Below are 16,007 nucleotides of genomic sequence, written 5' to 3'. Positions count from 1 at the left end.
ATGATAGTGACATCTGCACTAAATGGGGGGGAGGGACCATGGTATCACACCTGATTGACGGCAACACAGCTCATCATAAAAAGGAGACATACACAAGAGGAGATGTGAAATGGGTGCAATTCTATTTATATTTGTGAACATTATATACATGTTGTGAACACCCGTGCCACTGTTGCGCTCCTAAATTTTTTTAACTTTCCTAAACCTACCACTATGTCTGGGTTCATTCCAACATCCACAGCGGAGGTGAAGGCAGCCTGCTGACTGCTACACCCTGTTGTCTGTGATGACTTTGGAGGACATCCTTTATAGGGCTGAGACCTGGAGGGCCCCCACCTTCTTTGGGTGTCCTGCTGTGGGGCAGGTGGACCCTCTGTGATCTGTGGAGCTGGAGGTGATGGGGTCACAGGAAGAAGGGATTGGGATCGGCTGGACATTCCTAGAGTCACCTGGGTGAATGGTCCCATGGTATCCACCTGTTGGTCCTCCTCCCTATGGATGGTCAAGGGCCCCTGAATAACTCCTTGAGGAGAAAGGGGAGCTGGAGTGAGATCGAGGTGCCCTACTCCCCTCTCTCCTATGGCCACTGATGGATGCCACCAATGGCTGCAGTGATGGAGTGCAGCTCCTGTGCCAGTGCAGGACTAATGTCATGGATCAAGTTCTCGATGGCGGCTGCCATCCTGCCAGCGTTGATCTTGGTGTGCTGGCATGCCGGTGCTATCACCTCAGGCTGAATGCGGATGTGCTCCTCCGTCATCCATTGCAATCTGAGGAATGCAGCTGACATCCCTTCTTGATGTTCCCTTGATTGTTGCTGCAGCTCCAGCAACTGACTTAGGACAAAGTCTGGAGGCTCATGGTCTGACTCAGACTTCGCACAATCCAGGAGTCCTCCAGGTGTTGGCAACCTCAGATGACCCTGCCTCTACCTGCTGTGTACTGTGCTCACCAGGTTGTGACCCCGAGGCTGCTCTAGAACTAGGTTCCACCGTGTGCGTTGGCACTATGACAGGTCTTCTAAGGTGCTGTCCTCAGGGTTATTTTCCAAGGTGTCATCAGGTCTTGAGTTAAGGGCCTGGCTGGTGGGGACGTTGGCCACTTGGCAGCAGTGGCTATGAAAGAGAGATAATTAGTGCATGGCAGGCAAATCTAAAACAGGACAATGCACTCACAGTATGGTTGTCTGAGGAATGAGCTAGTGCAGAATTCTCATGTGGGTGTTTGCCACCGGCCTCACCAAAGGCACAGTCCATGCCCTCTCTTACTAGTTCAATGGCTCAGCTTTTGAGCTGAGAGAGGATCAAGAGTTTTGGTACTCCTCCACTGTTCTCGGATCCCTGTGCATGTGTGCAATCTTGTCCTGCATAAATACAGATGGTGAGCGTATGAGCAAGATGCATGCCAGGGCAGATGACGAGGATGCCTGACATGTGTGGGTGGTGAGTGGAGCCATGGACTGGATGAGGGTGCGATCTCCAGAGGAGATGAGCCCAGATTGTGACGTGAGGGTGTGTGTGAGAGAATGAGCGGTGATGTCCCTTGAACTGGTAGTGAGTGAGATGCCAGTGAATGTGTGATGGGCTTGTGAGTGTGTGAATTGAGAGTGATGAGATAGTTGACTTACCCTGGTGGCACGGATGAGATCATTCCTACTCTTTCTGCACTGGATGCCTAACCTCTTCTGTGCAGCGTTGGCACTGACTACAACTACCACCACCAGCCAAGCCAGACTGGTGAGCTTGCTGAACCTCCTCCGGTCAGAGCCGGGGCAGGGGGCATCATGGCGGGCCTCAACTGCATCCAGAAGGCGTCCCAGTGAGACGTAACTGAATTTGGGGACTGCTGTCTTCTTGGCTTTTGGGACCATGTCTCCAGTGAAGCAGTCCTGAGCTGCAGACATTGAGAATGCTGTGTGTGGCTGCACTTTAAATATGGTGCCCGGAGTGAGAAAGCGGGGCAGGTGAATCAGAGGTGAACTGGCATGTTTCCCATGCGTGCATATTTAATGAGGCAGGAAGCCACGTAAGCCTGCCATTGTGGACGGCGGGGAAAACGCCAACTTTCATAAACGCCACTGCACTTAGTGCACTGAGAGGAAAATCCCACCCCTAGCCTGCCAGTTGCCATGTTTTATTTGATTTATTTGCTTTTCTCTTCTATCAGGGTTACAATTAAAACCGCTTCATAACAGGAATGGTGTGAGTTTAACAGCATAAAGGCCAGAATGTGGATCATCGGAACCGTTTTGTAAAATGGTGCTGCAATATAAATGGGCCCTTGCATGGTAACATTCAGTTTCCAAAGCACCCATTTGTCAAGTTCAATTTTTTTTTCCTCAAGTAGATTGCATTGCACACTCAGGTACATTTATCATTAACTGGTACTTTCAAAACAATGCAACTTTGCATAATAAAAAGAATTGACATGATTATAAAAATGTAACAAAATCTGTGTGTTCTTTATATCATAGCCACAGAGCTTGAAATAAATGGTACGTACTTGTACATGGGCTGCAAGTTATTAAAATAAAATGTAGGAGGTGCCTTCAGCCCAGACAGCGTTCCCCTCCTGGATGAAGGGTCATTTTGGCAAGTGATCTGCAGGCAGAGAAAGAAAAGGAACTGAAGGAAAAAGTCATGAATCTTAAAGCGATGCATCTCTCAATGGGAAAGTGTTAAACTCGCCTTTGCAAATGGCACAAGTAAAGAGGCTGTAAAGAAATGGAGAAGGAGCGGTTGGCATTGATTATGGAGAAGGGATAGTTATGTTACAGTAACTGTCCAACTGGATGAGAGCATCTTCAACTTATCACTTAGATATACCTCCTGACGTTGAGATGAATTTCTTCCATTGCAACAGTGAGTGCTTCAAAAGTACCTCACTAGCTGTGAGGTGCTTTGGAGTTCAAAGAGGTTGTGACAGGCTGTATATAACTGCAAGTCTTTTCTTTTTCCTCCACTCCTGCATGTTTGGTGGATTGAGTCTGGCCCTGTGTGAGAGTCAAACATTCCCACTGTTGGAGAAAGGCAAAAGCAAATACCTCACTTCGATTTCATCATGTTGGATTCCAGGGTCAGTATCTGACTTGGGGCCAACAACCAGTTTGGTGTAAAGAGCTGCCCTGTCTGATCTCCTTGCCCTTCAAAGTTAAGATCACACATGGTAAAAAGAAGAGATGCAGCACCAGCACTGGAGGAATCAGAGGTGGAGCTGACCGCATCTGCCTGGAAACTGAATGAAACCTCCTGTGTGAGAAGTGGCTGCTCCCAGACTGCAGCTGTAATACAAGTTCTTTCCTGGTTTGGAGCAGCAGTGGTGATGGGCGGGCGGCCCTCGCCTCCCACCAGATCACATAGAAAGGTCCAGTAAGAACAGAGGACTGGAAGAAAATCAAAAATATTAAGGTTTCAGGAACATTCTTTTTCCAGTGTGCCAACAACAACTTTATTATGCACATCCTATTCCAGGATTGGTTTTTTTTTTCAAAAATCTGTGAAATCCAACAATAATATGCTTCAAAAATTTAAATCCAAAACCTCAGGACTGCCTCCCTTTTCTTGCCTCGCTTCATATTTTGTTAAGATCAATATTCTGAAGTTAGAATAAGAAATCAGTTGTTACACGACTGACTTCAGTTTCTGAGAATAACATTCTAGGAGTTTCCTAATACTAGCAAAAGTGATTTTTGAGTCAGAAAGTTGGTCTTGGCACCTGTATTTGTTATAATCAGGCATTGTTTGAAACATGATTATATTGGTTAGGGTGTTTTAAAAGAACATCACCACTTTATTGAAGAGGTTTCTTTTTAAGTATTCCAAGGTAGATCAGAAATGGTCCCCTATAAAAGGTAGCACAACATCACAACGGTGATTTTCAGCATCACTGCTTGTGCAGTAATGTGCCAGAGTGGGTTTCCTGCCCATTATGGAACTCGTCCAATCTTTATCAATGAGATGAGACTTGAGCTGCTTTCTATAAGAGAGGGCGTTCCACTCCACCATGTTAATGCCCAGGTGGCAAAGTGGAAACGTATCCCCATGTTGCAGGTATATCTTGTAACAGGAAATATACCTGTTGCAGTAATTACTATTCTTTATGTTTTGGGGGAAAGGCTAATTTTAATTAAAAGCTAGAAGACATAATCAGTGATGCAATAAAATACTCATCCTACCTGTTCTGGCCTTCTGCTAACCCTTGCTTTGAAGCCTGGTAAACATCTCACTTATCTGAGCTGAAGTGTCCATTTTAACAAAATATGTCAGGAGGCTAGGAGCATCACTTTACGATGAATCCCACCCCTTATTTATATAAGCATAAACTTTGATGCTGAGCTTTAATGGCTTTATTCTGCTGCCAGTGCATCCTACTGCTTACAGGTTTTTTTCCACAATTAAGACAACAGTTGAACAAATCCAAAATACACTGACATCAGCATATCATTGGTGTAACTTTAAGGGACAGACAGCTGAGTGGGAGTGGGAGCAGTGTGCTTTGAATGACAGTAGTGAATCTGCACTTTGGATCCAGGTATCTGATTTCACCTATCGTGTTGGGAGAGATGCCACACTTCCTCCATGCAAAAAGCATATGAGTGACTCTCCTATGCCTCCTAATGGCTGTCTTTGGAGTAGCATGGCAAAGATAAGAACCATTCAGAAAACAAAGCAGAAAACTAAAATTATTTTTTGACTTTTGGGGAGGGAGATAAATGATAGCCCAAGTTGCAGGACTATTAGCTGATTTATGAACTATAAATTTAATTCATTTTGGATACTTTCAAATATTTTCTTTTCTTGTGTAGCTGTTATGAGGGTCTGTATTGTTAGGAATATATTATCATGAATTGTAGTAAAAAGGTGTGATTGTTATTTAAAGCATAATATTGCTGTTTTGAGCTTATGTTAATAAATTGGTTTTTTAATAATATTTTGTAAAATACAAAAATTACAAGAAAAGTAAACAGCATGAAAGAAATTTCACAAAAATCCTTAGTCCTCTGGGTGTAGAATTCAGGCTACGAATGTGTGTTGTGATGTCTGTCATTAGCTGCGTGTGCTTGTATAACTGGCTGAAATACTTATTGGAGGCATCAATTCTGCCAGAATCACAAAATGACCCTTTCAGCTTCCTCCTGAATATATTTGGAGGAAAAGGCTGATGTTGTTTGCATCAAATGTAAGCATTGCAAGTTACAGACATTTGCCAATTATGATAGATCCAGGAGCAGTGTTTCCAAATTGAGTCTATTTTCTCTACCTCTCTCTTGATTTAGTGCTTAGTATTTTCCTATTTAAGTAATTTCTTTACCAGTGCAGGTTACACTGGTGTTAGACTGGTGTCCAACAAGTTTCCCTGTCCAAGAAATCCCTCGAACCGCCTGAGGATTGCAGTTGTATTGTAGCACAGAAATAACCAGAGGTTACTAGCTGCCTCCCTGCAACACACAATTTTTATTTTCATGTCCAGGACTAACTGGATTACTCAGGAGGCAATAAAGTCAAAAGGGAATTAAATTCTGCTTTATAAGCGGAAACAAAAGCAACGTTTTGTTCAGAGGTGTGGCGCGATCTCTGTAGATTATTCATGATACTGCTCCATTTTGAAAAATTGATTTTTAATTTTTTTAAGCTGTAAATGCAGAGAGAAATACCACCAATTTTAGTGTGATAACACTGTGCCATTATACTGTCACTGTCATGGGCATATGGGCAATCACTCCACAGGAATGAGATAAAACATGTACATGGATTGGAACAGTTGTTTACTTGCTTCAGTAATGTTGAGTATGCAAAAGAGCTCTATATGTTCTTTCATCATACTTGATAACCTTTAGCTTTATAAACAAGCAAATCATTTTGCCAGATTCTGTGTAATACGGACTGTGGCCAAGGTTTGAAATTTTTTTGTGGTTCTGTAGTTCAGCACGGTCATTTTCCAAGGTTTATTTTTGCACGAGTTTTTTTGTGTGAAGCAGAATACAGTATTATTTAAACATCTACCTTGAATGGATACAAAGTAGTCATGGATTTCTCCAAAGGTCAGTTAATAATAGCACTGTTGTGATACTGAGACATACAAACCCAGGACTCTAGTCTATGCTGAGTTTGCAGGAAAACAGTAGAGGTGCTACAAATAGCTTCCAGTCCCTGGGGTAAGAGAGAGAATGAGGCAGCCAGAGATCCAGATCCTGATTGCTATCCAATGAGTTCTGCTAGAAGATGCACAAGCCTGGACATTGGGTGAGATCAGGACTGGGTTGAGTTGTGGTGTCCATTACAATTTGATAGTTTGCTAACATTAGATTATGCATTTTGTTGAAATTCCGAAGAGCAACTGGCCCTCATATACTCATTCCCGGGCAGCTTTTGAAAAATGAGGGAAGCAAGATAAAAGGGAGTTTTTTTTCTGCAAAAATTTCGATCACTTTCTGATGCTGTTTGCTACTCAGCAACTGTGCACAAATTGAAACTGCCCTGAAAGATCAGTTAGCCAAGAAATAATCATTTTAGACAGAGCAGCACTCAGTTAAATGTGCAGGAAAAAACTGCATAGAAAATTATAACGTTTGACTGCGTGCTTTTAAAATGTTGCAACAGTAGCACTTAAAGGGTTAAAGGATAAATTTGCATGTGGTGGGGGAGGACTTACATTGAGAACTTAAAGAGTTACTCCAGCTGATGGAGCCCAACTTTCGTGGTTGGTTACATTAACCCTCCAACTCTTAGAGTGCACATGAGTGTCCAGCTTACTTGAAGAAGCAAGCCTTGAAAGCCTGTAATTTTCAGTAAGGACACTTCAGCCTCAGCTCAAGTCACTTGAAGATCCCCCATGAATTTCCAACCTAGATCAGTGAAACATTCTCGAGTGATGAATGGGAATCAGGGAAATTACTTGGCACTGTGCTGTTCACAGAATCCAGGAACAGTTTTTCAAAATGCTCCAAGACTTCAAAGAAAGAACTCTGTTTTTTAATTACCTGTGTCTAGAGAGTTAAGGATAAAGTAGAAAGCAAGTTGAAATGTAGTAATAATGTCATCCTTTTTCTTCTCCTCAGGGCAAAGGTAAACAATGATCGCAATCTACAGTCCAGGCATCCTTTTCCAGGCCCTCTCCTGCATCACTTCAGCTGCGACATTGAACTCCAGGTGCTCTGACCGCAAAGAGCACTCAACTCCTGCAGTTACTCTTCATTCTCACTAACAATTTGGTAATGAAGTATTGATTTTTCAGCTCGATTCTTATGGATGTTATTAGATTTTCATTGATAAACTGTGCTCTGCCTCTCTACTCCCTGCTGTTTCTCTGCAGCACATATAACAAAGTGTTTCTGTGGGGAATAATGGCCGGGAACATTGATGTGCTTATTTCGTCAATTGGTTACTCCTGATGGCAAAAAAGGTACAATTTTTCAAACATTAACGCCCGAGTTTAATGCAAAGATACAATCACATTGGACACTAATGTCTTTACTGCTGATGCTGACATTGAATTATCGCTGAATCGGAGCTGTGGCCCAGAGACCACTGTCTATGAAGGAGGTGCTTTAGTTGTCAATGTTGCACCTGGGTTTCCCACTGCAGTCTTAACAGCACAAGGGATCAATCTGTCTAACTAAGAAGAAAAGGACTGATGAAGCAGTGAGTGAGGTCCAGCCGGAGAAAAAAAACTTACACGCTGTTAATCATCTGCAGCAATAGCGCACAGAATCAGCTTTTCTGTGGGTAGGAACAAGGACTAACACAGACACTTTTGCTGCCAGGAGAATCAGTCTGCTGCTGTCGCTGTATAAAAAATGGCCTCCTCCAACATCCTACATCACACTGAGTATGAACCTACAGCAGAAGGAGAAGAAAAAAAACTTATCATGAGGAAGCAGACAACTGCAGTTCAATCCTGAAACATTCTTGTTTCCACAGACAGTGTAAGCTATAATGCAGGATGCATGGCAGGCACCCGAGGTGTAGGGAATGAATCTCCATTTATCCCTGATAAAGTCACAAGAGACAAAGTCACAAATGAGTGATGATGTTGCAGCTAGGAGTTCAATAAATACCACAGGCATACACATCAGGTATTCAGTTTATTCAACACGGCTGGACAAATGTGTCAGCTTTTTTAGTGTAACTTTTATTTTTGGAATGTTCAAAGACTTTTTTTTATTATTAAGACCAATCAATCTTGTACAAGTCAGTGTTAACCCACCAAGCTTATAACACTCCCCTGAGATACAACACTGATGGTAAAGAGGATGTACATTGGCAAGCTTTAGTTTATGAAGAACATAACCCACTCAGAAAAGTCTGATTTTATAAATGCAGGTGCCCTGGGCTTGTGAGGTCTGTGTAGAAAATGGGATGGTTTTGTTTTGATGCTCACTGGCATGTATCTACTTTATACCACACTTTATTATTAATGATCATTTCAAATTAAGCTTTTCTCAATTTTGTCTGTTGCAATTGTGTGCTTTGGCTTGATCTGAAGTAGCAAGAGATAAGTTCCACCACTATAATGTCTAAAAAGCTCTGTGATATTCGTTGGGTTTCTCATTTCTTTTTACTGATGAAGTCTAAGGATTAATTTTAGCCACAGGCCAAGGAAAGCAGACCAGTATTGCACAGAGGTTGCAAATTAGTACACAGCCTGTTTTTTCCTACTTTATTAAAAATATGTTTGATGCCCTTTTTCTATTTTCTTTTGATAAAACAGGTTTCCCTGAGACCAAAGGGATCTGTAGTATGCAACTCACAGAAACACTTGACTCCGTTGCTGCCCATGTCATCATTTCAGATCTGAGGCTATGCATGACTCTTTTTCAGCTCTCTCATACACTATAACTTTGCAATGATATGCAACTTCTACATTGTAGATTTCCCAGTGCTAAAGTTCTTTTTTCTCACCAAAACTATTTCCAAAAAAAAATGCACACACATGATGTGTAAAAATCATGTTCTTTCTGTGGCCCACACTCCAAATTTGCCACATGATGGATTTCCAACTTACTCCTTGGCCGTTGTAGATTGGTTGCCTATTACAGGAATGGTCCAGTAATCAAAGTTAGGTGGTTTGTACACAGATGGCCAATCTTCAGCTCCAGTTTCCAGGCTGCAATTTGAAAAATCTACTCCCACTTCTTTCTGTCTAGGATAACCACATCTGCCATTGTTAAGCCTTGTCCATGTGTAACCAGGATATCATATGTCAAGTACCACTTTAATATTCCATACTGTTGTATCCTTTTTAATACTTCCTGTAATTAATAGAAATATGATTGTATGCTTTAATATTGGTTGTGAGAGCGTTTGCTCCTTGTAGATCTCTTTAGCCCCAGCTGCCCTTAATAGGTAAAGGATTTTGAGTGTTCTGACACAGAAGAAGCCCCAAGAAATGTTAAAAAGGAATGTTTAATGCAAAAAAAAATACCCACACCACCCATCAATCTGGTCAATACTTATGCTGGATTGGGTCTTTTGTTATCACATGTAGCCAACAAAATTACAGCAGGTCAACCCCACCCCCAATTCCCATACTCAGATATAGATCTCAATAATGATCTCTTTGTCACATTAGTGGCCGTTGCTTCTGATTGATCAGGAGCAGTGTTGTGATATATTAAAACATAACTGCAAAGCTTTTTATTATTATATTATGTAGGTCAGTAACCATTCATAACACTGCTCTGGATCATGTAATCAGGCTAATTTGATGATACATGTCAATTAAAAACAAGTCCTTTAGTTTTTGGCTCAAAGTGACAATTTGCTTTTGAGAATCCTGGTCTTGGAGCAAGTACAATATTCACAAGGGGCTCAATTTGTTATTTATTTCTTCTAAATTTAAGTAACATAATGGGAATAAAAGTAGGAACCATTAGCATAATCTGCAAACAAAACAGCTTCTTACATAAATAAAGAGTTTAGACATCAGTAAAATCCCATTGCTGGGAGCATGTGACTGAATGATGCAGTTGTGGTGTTTGATCTGTGCACAACAACTGTTTATTGCCTCATGATTCCTACATTTATCACTTGAACTTCATAGCTGGTAATCTTATTGAACATTTGAAACACCAGTATAATTCAACATATTTAATCAGATATTCCCAAATCATACAAAAATAGCCTCTAACGACTTCACTTGACAGCATATATGTAAGTGTCTGACTGGATGGTTTAGATTTGGCTATTCAATACAATAGTCACAGGAATAAATCCAATTGTCTGCTGATGATTTCACATTGATGAAATAATGTGGGCTCAGAAGCACCACATACTACTGCCACCATTGATAGCCCCCGATAGTGTGAAACTCTAAGCTTCCAACAATGCCCTCAACCTTATTTACCTGGTCATAATGGCCATTGGAGCCAGCACAGAATGAGAACTTCCATCCTTTTGGCTTTCAACCTGACTAACTAATGGATCACAGGTAATGATAAATATTGAGAGTATAACTCAGAGGTTCCAGGTTTCTGCTCAAGTCATTACCTGGAAATCTAGTGCTAATTTAAAAGTCCTTTGAATTTAAATGTCAGTTCATTGCAAATCTGAGCAGTTGTAGCTATGTAATATGTAACTATGGCAGGTTTTTCTATAGCATAACTACTCAATAGGTGAATTTACTTGGGTTGAATGGACTACACTAATATTAGATGTCGAAACTATTAAGAATAATGTTCCAGAATGAGGCCCTCCAGTGGTCATATCTTAGAGACTCATTTGTTTAACAAATACTTTATTAGAATTCTTTTTAATTATTATTTAGGAGTGCTCCTTGGTTCCACTTTATAATTTTGACCCAATGCCAGTCACCATTCCCTATCCCACTCCTAACTCCTCTTTTTCCTCCAACCCCCAACTGCCTCCCTTCCCTCCTCCCTATCCCCACTCCCCCCTTCCCAACTCTCCATCTTACTACTGCCTGTGCTGGCATCCGAGCTGGCTGATCATTATTCTTTCTAGGGCTAGCAAGCTGTCTCAGGGCCTGCAACTAGTCTCTGCTAATCTCCAGTAGTAAACAAAAGGCCAGCATTTCACTTCTACCGACCAGAGGTGCAGATTGTGGATGCTGCAGTCTCATTTGTATGCAATCCAACTTTTAGGCTAGCTGTAATATCATTTTTCTTGATCTTGTGTACAGTGGTAGAGGTAGTTGGAAGATAGTTTTTTTCAGAAACACAAAAGAGCTGTGATTGTAATTCAAAATATCTTGTTAATCATCCAGCCCAGTAACAAACCATGTTAGTGTATCAACACACTGTATAACAGGGGTAAAATAGGGCCAGACCCACCAATCTTTTCGCACTGGGTTCCTGATAATTACAGAGCTGTTACACGATGCATTGAGAAAAAATAAAGCACTTCCCAGAGTGAGAAAGGAAAAACCCAGAAGACACATCACCCATGATCATTTTCACCATGTACATATCTGAGTTGTCATTTACTGAGTGCCATTTATTTGAGAGCCATAGGCAGAGCCTTGCAAACAGTTTGATACCCTGGCCAAAGGGAAATGTACGGCAGAGAAGAAGCAAAGAGAAAGGTACAATTATTTTTTTTATTTTAAATAGGAGGAAAGTAACATCTTTATTTTGATATTTGGAATCATTGACTGAGCCATTTGTTTCATATAATTTCTTTTGATTTTGGATTGCTCTTCCTGCCATCTGTTTTGGCTGAGGCTAGCACTTTCTCAAGAACATTCAACTCCACTCTGCTTACATCTACTGCTTGAATTGAAAGTCACCGATTTATGCAGCCCTACCCACCAAGAAGTCCAGTCCCTTAAGGAGTTAATCCCAAGTCTTTATCTCGGCTTGGCTCATGCTGGCATTCTATTGCCGTGCAGCCCTCTCCCTTTGTTGTATTTTCATCCATCCTCTTTAATTGAGCATTGTATATAATTTTAAGTTTTATCATTGAATCGCCACAGAGCCTAGATGCCTCTTTATGTCTGAAGGTTATATGATGCTTTGTGACCATGTTCAATAACAATTCAATAAAATCAGCCATTGCTGAAAATTCTAGAGCCACAAATCTCATTTTGCTTTAATACAACTGACTACTAGCACAGTTATTGTATATTTCTATTGTAGAAATCACCTCCTTATCCTGTATAATTCAGAGTGGATAGAGTCCTTAGGGGCAGAGAAATCCTTGTCCACTGGTGAAGATCAAGGCGGGCAGACAGCAGATGGATTTGATTGTTCTGTGTCTTGTGCAGACCTGGGGAGTAGACTGGGGAGGTTAGACACAGAGAAACGAGCACAGGAGAATCTCGTGGTGGGTTGTGACTGAATGATGCCTGACAGGAAAGCCTTTCAGTCTTTTGTATTACAAAATAAATTCTGTAGCCCTCTTAAACCCAGCATAAAAAATCTGTCATTCACCTCCCAGGGACTGTGTCAGTCAAACTCCAGTCGGACATAATAGCAAAATTGCATTTCTCAGGGCATGCACAGCCAGGTTCAGAATATAAAAGTATCATGCTTTGGGGAGAAGGAAAAAAAAGAAAATGAAGTTTCAGAAATGTCATTCTGAGGTAATGAGGCGTGGGCAGAAAATATACCCTGCGCATCATTTGATAGAGATGCTGGTCGAAATAGCTTCATTGATGTGTCAGCACTCGTCTATCAATCAATCATCCATTACACTTTGCAAGTAACAATAACTGCAAAAGCTACGGGGCAGCTTATGGAATTCGCTTATGGGTATCAAAAACAGCAGTTAAAATGCAGTTTTGACATGAAAAGCATGAAGCAAGTTATATTTTTTATGGCAGGAGGGAAAGATGCACTCGACCAAGGAGTGCTTTGATGATACGGTTGTGGTTTGACTTATTTAATATTGCAACCTGAAGTGGAAGTAAAGTTCCTTCACTCCTTTTGTCTGTGGTGTCATGCAGCTGGACACATGTGTCCTGCCAGAAAGGATGCTACTTGGCTGAGTACCTCATTTGTACACAAGTGAGAAATTAAAACTACAGCCATCTTAAACACTTCTGTAAAGTGAAATGTTGTTCCTCTTTCGACCTAGAAACTCCAACTGATCAGCTTTTTGCCTGGATTCCATATGTTTACCATGTTTATGTTGCAAATCCCTTAGATGCTTGCCAATATGACTGCAGTCGTTTGATTTTTTTTTGGCTTTCCTCCAAAATAAAGTGGATTAAAATTATGAAAATTGTACTTTAGAAGGCTTTTGATTCCAGTTACCCACCATTTTTTTTAATGGAGCACACAATGTTTCAACTGAAGTATTCAGTAAAGCCAGTAGAACTTCATTTTAAATAGGAGTTTTGAATGTAATTTCGGAGTGCATTCATCCTCCACCAAAAAAAATTGATCTTTTTTAATTCCGTTGCCTAGATTGTTAAATTAAAAGCTTCAACTTGTGAGTTACCAAATCATTTTGACAGCAAGCCTCTGTTTACACTCGTGCTGATGGCTAGGAGCATGTAACTAAAAGAGCCCGTCAGTCCAGTACTTCACTCTCACGGCTGTGCTGTGGCTTCCGTCCTAGTTGCCATCAGGCCTGTTTACAAATAACATTTGATCCATGCCAGCAATCTTTAACTATGTCCACATTTGAACATAAAAAGATAGGATTATTGAAAGGATAAAATGAACTTGGTAAATATGTTCAGGTCACAGATCCAAGCTGCTGGGGGTGCTGCAACTTTAAATAAATAACATGTGAAGCAAAGGGCGCTACTGACAAAAATCAACTCCACTGACTTTTCAATGACCGTGTCATTGACAATTAGAGAAGGCCTTTGCTACAAAGTTAAATTCTATTGAATTTAATTAGGACACATTGGATCTTTTACTTTAGATCCCTTTCTCCTTCAGATTGAAAGCCTTTGGTTACGGATCGAAAAAGCCAGGTCACAGCACAGACAGTCATGGCCCAAAAGTGTCCAGCTCTGTCATCTTAAAGTTCTTTCTATCTGCATGCAACATTGACTCACACTGCTAAGGTATCCTGCCCAGCCCACATCCAGTGCTTTAATTTTGCCAGTTGACATTATGCAAGTTCCAAAATTTCAGCAAAGGAAGGAAGACAGATTTGGCAAGCGTAGATTTCATTTTTAGCATGTAATATGCCCTTTACTAGGTTTGGCCTATTATTTGTGCACAGATATGAGAGCAGCTCTGCCATTTGCATAGGTTTCCTGGGAAACAAGGATCATTACAAGTATTGTCCCATGAAGTCCCATTGATTTCTAAGTGCAGGGTGGGATAAAGTCTGTAATTCACTTCCAGACTGGACTCTGAAGTAGAATCGTTCAAAAAATGTGCAGTTTGTGAACTTAGCTAGTGAAGAGCAGCTCTGATTCCCAATAATAGTGCATTTGCATATATATAAGACCCGGATGTTTGACATCAGTTGCAAGGAGACACAGCCAAAAAAAACTAATCCTTCAACTGCCAAGGCAGCCAGCCACGAGTCCTCCACTGAAACGGAGAAAACTTGAATTGAAAAATAAACCATGCAAAAATAAGTGCTAATTGCCTAAAATTGGATAGGAGATTATGAAAACATGGTGCCCATGTTCCATTATTTAATTGAACATTGATTCTAATTGTTAGATTTAAAGATGATGAAGGATAAGGGCTAGGGTATAGTTTCAGTATCATTAAAATAGCTGGAACCAGGCACAGGGAGAACTATTATAACATGTTACAAAGAAATATCCTACAATATCAGGATACTGCCCAATAGCTCTGGTATCTGCATTGTTCAAAATTAGAATTAGTTACCAACAAACTAACTGTTAAGTCTTCTGATACTATTTGCTGGTTACGAAGGAGTTATGCAAAAAGGAGAAAGTACAGTACTGTATAGATGGAAAATAAAGTGACTTAGTAATGCAAAGACTAAAATAAGATGGTAATATTTCTATTATGCGGCCATCAATAGTTATAAAGAGTATTTAATTGTAGGTGGGCTTTTTGAGTAATTAACAACTTTTGTTCATACTCGAGAAACTGAATCTTTAGCCACATCTTGTACCTGATATTGGCCTGTCCCCAGGTACTGAGGTTGCTACCACATTAATGTAAATAATACCAGCACAAATTCAGACAGATTTGGAAAAGCAAAAGGACTACAAGAACCCACCGATTGAGTTCTTTTTCTTCCATGTCCATGTGCTGAATAAAATTTCATGCCGGTGCGTGCGTTGTTTTGTGAAAGAAAGACAACTAGCCCACTCAAAACATTAAAATGAAATAAACATAATCAGGTCATGTAAAAAAAAATTAAATATTAAATAAGGACAACCAGAACTTTGTCTTATATTAGAAGCTTCTCAACAGAGACAATGGGGCAATTAAACGGTTAAGTCAGAGAACTTTTTTTTGAGCATTTCTCTTTATGTAAAAATAACTGGAGATATTTCAAAATGGCTGATAACAGTAGTCCTCCAGTTACTTTATGTATCCATATAATTTAATTATGTCTATATATAGCCTGCTAATACTTATTCGGACATTTTATAACTCAACTGCATGCTGTATATAAATATTCTTACATTTTTTTAAAATCCAATTGTATATTCACATTAATTGGAGCCCAAAGGCTTGGGGGTGAGGTGGGGTGGGGTGGGGGGAGGGGCAGTGCAGGGGAGGAACAGTTGCAGGGGAGCTACATTGTTTAGAGGAATTAGAAGAAACTGCACTTCAATTTTTATGACAAAGACATGAAGCACTGTATGAACATGTAAAATATTCAGCCCCAAGTCTGTTAGGGGCTATGGTTTCACGTTCTGTTGGCCGTTCTTTTGATATAATGTTCCACTTATTTTGTTGTACAGATTATTTACCTTGTTAAATGCTGTTCTACTTTTTGGCTTTCAGCTTCTGAACAGTTTAAATGGCATAGAAAGACTTTGGATTGAACTTGGCTTTTCTAATCTGGCGATAATCACAAGAAAATTGGCCAAGTCAAAGTCACATTATTCTGAGGTACCCAATTGCATACAATTTCATATGATTCAAAACCATT

The 16,007-nt window shown here is 40.5% G+C and overlaps 1 protein-coding gene across 1 annotated transcript in view; it reads left to right on the top strand.

The window, feature by feature from the left end:
- Positions 1 to 15,568, top strand: part of LOC121287065 (teashirt homolog 2) — a 547,485-nt gene extending 531,917 nt beyond the window's left edge. Inside the window, exon 3 of the mRNA XM_041204550.1 lies at positions 7,058 to 15,568. The gene's annotated coding sequence lies outside the window, so the exon portion shown is untranslated. The remainder of the gene's footprint in view (positions 1 to 7,057) is intronic.
- The last annotated feature ends 439 nt before the right edge of the window (positions 15,569 to 16,007 follow it).

The sequence above is a fragment of the Carcharodon carcharias genome, chromosome 14, assembly GCF_017639515.1.
Source record: "Carcharodon carcharias isolate sCarCar2 chromosome 14, sCarCar2.pri, whole genome shotgun sequence".
NCBI lineage: Eukaryota > Metazoa > Chordata > Chondrichthyes > Lamniformes > Lamnidae > Carcharodon > Carcharodon carcharias.
This window is presented reverse-complemented; position numbering and strand designations above follow the sequence as displayed.